This window comes from Tasmannia lanceolata, unplaced genomic scaffold (assembly GCF_043159265.1).
Source record: "Tasmannia lanceolata isolate RefF3 unplaced genomic scaffold, GAP_Taslan_0.1 ptg000008l, whole genome shotgun sequence".
NCBI classification, from domain to species: Eukaryota; Viridiplantae; Streptophyta; class Magnoliopsida; order Canellales; family Winteraceae; genus Tasmannia; species Tasmannia lanceolata.
Genome location: NW_027518685.1, coordinates 45407801 through 45413455, shown reverse-complemented (window position 1 = coordinate 45413455; position 5655 = coordinate 45407801). Strand labels below are relative to the sequence as shown.

Below are 5655 nucleotides of genomic sequence, written 5' to 3'. Positions count from 1 at the left end.
CAATTCAATACACAAAAATTATTTTAATTAATCAATTTAATTCAAACCCATGGTGGATTCTAACCCTAAGTAATCTTTTATATTGAATTAAGGTTTTTACACTATTCCAAATTACTTTTGCAATTTTCCAATTTACTTAGGCCCTTAGAATTTTGGTTTTCTAATTAAATTAGATAAGTAGTTAAAAGAGATCATTAGAACCTTGGTACACTTTGCCTAAATTAGGATTTTAAATAAAAAAAATCTTAGTTAAATTTGATTCTTAGATTGATTAGAATATACGCTTATATATAGTGTTGGCTCTGAGGTCAAAGTCCACGGAAATCCTGAGTCCATTCCAAGCAACATTATATCATAGCTAGTATCCTAATCGGTAAAAGAATAGGATTGACAACTTGATTTCTCTTCCCTGAGTTCGACCCGTATTTACACGATCCGTGCACTTGCGGTTATTTAATAAATCTAACAAGTTTTTAGCGCCGTTGCCGGGGAAGAGAGTTGCATTAGAATCTTAATTATTCGAAGTGTTAGATTAGTAGTTATTTTTAGTTTAGTTATATTTTTAGTTTCTTGCCTATCCATCTCTCTTACTTGGTTTTCTTGTGTTTATGACCGTAGGTTAGGTGCGGAACTCGTCCAATCGACTAGAAAGAGCAAACCGGTTAGAGACGGCGGAAGACATCGAACCAAATCCAAATCAAGTAGTCATGGCGGAAGAACAAGAGCCACCAATGAGTTTACGCGATCGCTTCTATCCGGCCCGAACCGCGCAACCTTCCTACATTAGATTGCCGATTGCACAGGGCAATAATTTTGAGCTAAAATCGCAATTTATCTCTTTGCTTCCTCATTTTCATGGCCTCCCTTCGGAGGATGCTTATTTATTTTTGCGTGAGTTTGAAGATGTATGTGCTGTGATTAAGTTGCAACAACTTACCGATGATGAGGTAAAGTTGCGGTTTATTACGTTTTCACTCAAGGATGGAGCCAAAAAGTGGCTCTATGGCTTACCAACGAACTCTATCACCACTTGGGAGGAGTTTTCCGTCGCTTTACTAAAAAAGTTTTTTCCATTACATAAAACTAATAAGCTTAGGAACGATATTTTACAATTCAAACAAAAGCCATTAGAGTCATTTTCTAAGTTTATGGAGAGGTTCAAAGACCTACTCCAAGAGTGTCCTCACCATGGAATTGATTTGTGGCACTTATGCTAAATTGTTTATGAGGGCATAGATTACCAAACAAAGCAACTTCTTGAGTTCATGTGTCCTAATGGTTTTACATCTTTCACGGATGAGGCCGCAGCATGGAACTTCTTACTTGATTTGGCGGAAAGAACAAGAGAGTGGGAATCCACTCAAGACGGTGAGAGAGCCACTTCAAGTAAGGAATTTCTAATAGAGGGTGCCATGGCAAAAGAGGCCCATCTTGATAGCCTAATCAAAAGGCTAGAAGCAATAGTTGTCAAATGACCTTCACAAGTCAATCAAATTGCACATAATGTTCCCATGTGTAATTGGTGTCAAGCCACGGACCATGTCATGGAAGAGTGTCCAACTCTTGCTAAATTTGGTAATTCTAATGAGAATGTAAGTGCTCTTTATGCTAATAATCCTTATTCTAGCACTTATAATCCGGGATGGAGAAATCATCCTAACTTTTCTTGGAGTCAAGGTGGGCCATCTAATTTCCAAGGCCAAGGCCAATTCGGCCAACCTAGGCCCACCTTCCCTCCCACTTTTGTTCGGCCATCACCTTCTCCTCCTACTTTTCAAAACCCCATTTTAAATAATGTTCCAAATCAGCCCCCTCCAGGTTTTCAAAAACAAGGGGAGTCACCACGAATTGCATCTTTAGAGAAGAGTATAGAACTCATCACTAGTACCTTCATGACTAGCCAACACAACTTGGAGAAGCAAATCTCCCAACTCGCTACGGCCCTAAGTGAAAGGGAAAAAGGAAAGATGCCAAGTCAACCCATTCCTAACCCAAGGAATGTGGCAATGAATGGGAATCAACAACCACAGGTGAATCAGTTGAATGCCATGCAATCTAGTTTATCGCAGCAAGAGCCCTCCAACCAATGTAATGTCGTATATGCTTTAAGGAGTGGACGAGATTACCACAAGGAGGAGGTCAGATCCGAACCCTCTAAAGATCATCAAGAGATAGCCAAAGAGGTAAGTAAAGACTCCCTTCTCACGAGTTCAACTGCGGAACCCGAACAGGTAAGTGAAGAGCAAGCAGTTTCTCCACCTGAAAAGGAGTATGTGCATAAAGCTCCTTTTCCAAGGAGACTTGCTCATAATAAGAAGGTGGATGCCATAGATAAAATTTTAAATGTGTTTAAACAAGTGCAAATTAACATTCTTTTATTAGATGCGATTTCTCAGGTTCCTACTTATGCCAAAGTGTCGAAAGATTTGTGCACACAAAAGCGCACAACTAATGTGCCCAAGAAGGCTTTCTTGGCCGCAAACATAAGTTCCATCTTGTCTCAACAAATAGTGGCTAAGTATAAGGACCCGGGATATCCTACTATTTCATGCACTATTGGTAACACAAAAATTGAACATGCTCTTTTGGATTTGGGTGCAAGTGTAAATCTTTTGACTTTTTCTGTATTTAAACAACTAGGACTAGGGGACCTCAAACCAACCACTGTCACTCTCCAATTGGCCGATAAATCAATTAAGACACCCAAAGGGATGGTTGAGGATGTATTAGTTAAAGTAGGAGATTTTCTATTTCCCGTTGATTTTGTTGTGTTAGATACGGAACCCGTTGCTAATATCAAGGATCAAATTCTTATCATCCTTGGTAGGCCTTTCCTTGCTACTAGCAACGCTTTAATTAATTGTAGGAATGGCCTAATGAAATTATCTTTTGGCAACACGTCTGTAGATTTTAATATATTTAGGCTAGGTAAGCAACCGAAATTACATGAAGAAATCAATATGTTGCATTTATTTCATGACGATATAAAAACTAATTTTGAAATCGATTTTGATGCATGTTTTCAAGAATGCTCGGAAGAATTGGGAGATGTAGGAGGGGGAGACTTCTTTTCTGATGCTCTTAGCATCCATCAAATAGAGCCAAGAGGACCCATATTTACATCCCTTCCCAAGCCATTCATTGAAGAGGCCACACGGTTAGATTTGAAGCCTTTGCCTTCAAATCCAAAATATGGGGTTATAGGTGAAATTCAAGCTTTTCCTGAATTAATTGCGGATCTAACCTCAAGTGAAGAGGAAGAGTTATTTAACTTGTTAAAAGCTAATAGAGAAGCCATTGATTGGATAATGGCCGATATCAAAGGAATGAGTCCTTCTATTGAGCAACCCCACATAGAATTCATTGAGGGTTCCAAACCTTCAAGGGAACCCCAAAGAAAGGCTAATCCTGTGATGAAGGAAGCCATCCAAAAGTTGCCCTTCGTAGATCAAAAGCCTACATTGAAATACAATATGAGAATTTGGAAGAGGTTATGGGTCTCCATGAGCCTCTTTATTTCATGTTTTCTTGATCATATCAGGTGCGCCTCTCTCTTCATTGTCCTTGTTTTTTATTTCTATTTTTGCATGCATTGAAGACACTGCAAGATTTAAGTATGGGGGGGTAGTCTTTTGGAAAATTTTCTTTTGTGAGTCTTTTATATAGTTTAAAGTATGATATTTCTTTTTTTTTGTTTATGGTATTTTCTTAAGATAGAAATAACTAGCTATTTTTGGAAAGAAATTTATTTTCTTGTTTTAAGAAAGGAAATTAGTCTATATTTTAATTTTAGAATTTGAGAAACTAAAAAGAACGCTTTCTACTTATATGTTTGATTTCTTTTGTAATCTTGTTTATAAAAGGTTTGATTAAGAGACAAGAATAGAATGTTGGCTCTTATATGGTTAAAAAGGAAAGAAAGGTTGAAACAAAAGAAAGAAAGAATGATTTTTAGAAAGTTTGCTTCTTGATTATAGTTTTGATTTGTAGCCTTTTTGACTTGAGCTATTAAGTCTGAAGGGTTTTTACGCCTAGTTCCTTAAAGCCAACTGGCTTGAGAGCAACTGACTGAAAACTCCATACATGGGTCAATTAGAAAGCTTAATAAATCAAAGCATTGCACGTAATCAAAGGTAAAGTTTGAACTCATATGCATCAATGTCTATGACATATGCAAATCAAAGATTAGTCGGACACTGCTTAGTAGCCTGGGTGTCTGGTGCATGCCCTGCATGTCATTCACGCCAAAGGCAGTAGAGGATTAAAATTGAGTTTCAATATTTAGTAAGTATTGGAAAAAGTGGAAAGAATGGTGGAACCATATAAGTGTCTACTTTTCTATCAAGTTTCCAATTCAAGTTCTTTTATGGCATAGATGACATTAGAATCTTATCTATGAGGACAAAGTGTGATAAATATAAATGAAGATTCCTTAATTAAGATATATGTCGAATTTCACAACTTAAAATGGGATGATAAAAATCAAGTATGGGGGTATTCTAGAAGTTTCTATCTTGAGTAAAATATTAAAGCAAAGGAAAGAGTTATATTTGGCTTTATTCTATATTTTGGATTTGTAAAAGAAAGTTTTATTTTTAGAAAGTTAATTTTTTGGAATTTTGTGTGTATATTCACTGCAAACACTCACGAGACACAACTCGTCCACTAGGGTAACCTAGGGGTTTAAAGGCTTGTTGCACGTGCTAAGTGCAATCGTGATTCCTACGAAAATGAGTTAGGATTTTATTTTTATTGTTTCGATTTTGTTATTTTTTCTTGTTTGCTTGAGGATAAGCAAAGCTCAAGTATGGGGAAATTTGATGAACACATTTATGTGTGAATGGTAGTGGTAGAATGCATGCATATTTTATGTTTTAAGCGGTGCTACTAAGGTATTTTTGTTGTTTTTGTTGTTTCAGTATTTTTATTGGAATTATGAAGAAAATTGAGCTTAACATATGAAAATAGTGAAGAAATGACCAATTGCCATGAGAATCCAAAGTTCCAAGATGTCTTAGTTGGCCGAATTGGTATGATACTTTAGTAGGGTCAAATTGATAATGTCACACCCCCTTATTTTGCTTTGAAAGATGAAATTTCAAGGATGGATGATGAAAAACAAGAGAAGAGAAATGATCTTAATTCCAATGGTTGAGATTGAAATGATCAAGAGAGGAGAAGAGAATTATTAGTTGTTTATGTGCATTACAAAGGAAGGGTAGATTTGCCATTTGCGAAAGTATATGGCATGGTTGCAATTCATTCGAAAGATAGGGATAATTTGGTCCTTTCATGCACATATTCCTCAACTTGGAAACTTTCCATTATTTTTCTACCATTTATAAAGTTGCTTGACAAAATAATTAGAAGGTTTTAGACAAACCTTTGGAACGAAAAAAATAATAGGAAAGTGCCATGTGTTTTTTAGAAGAGATATAAAAATCTCATTTAAACTTTAATCTTGTCCTTTCATTTGTTTCCTAAGATTAGCTTTTTAATCTCCACCTTACATCTTTTCCAATCATTTAATTTAGCAACCCTTCTCACCCAAAATCTATATATCAATCTCTCTTGAACTCTCTCCCATCTTCTTGAATTTTTAGTCTCGTCTCGTCTCGTCGCGTCGCGTCTTCAGCAGTTTTTTTTATTTTTTTT

The 5655-nt window shown here is 36.3% G+C and overlaps 1 non-coding gene across 1 annotated transcript; it reads right to left on the bottom strand.

Moving 5' to 3' along the window:
- Positions 1 to 1088: 1088 nt before the first annotated feature.
- Positions 1089 to 1195, bottom strand: LOC143885672 (small nucleolar RNA R71). Its single transcript, XR_013253539.1, has one exon. It is a non-coding gene; the product is annotated as a small nucleolar RNA R71 (small nucleolar RNA).
- Positions 1196 to 5655: the final 4460 nt, after the last annotated feature.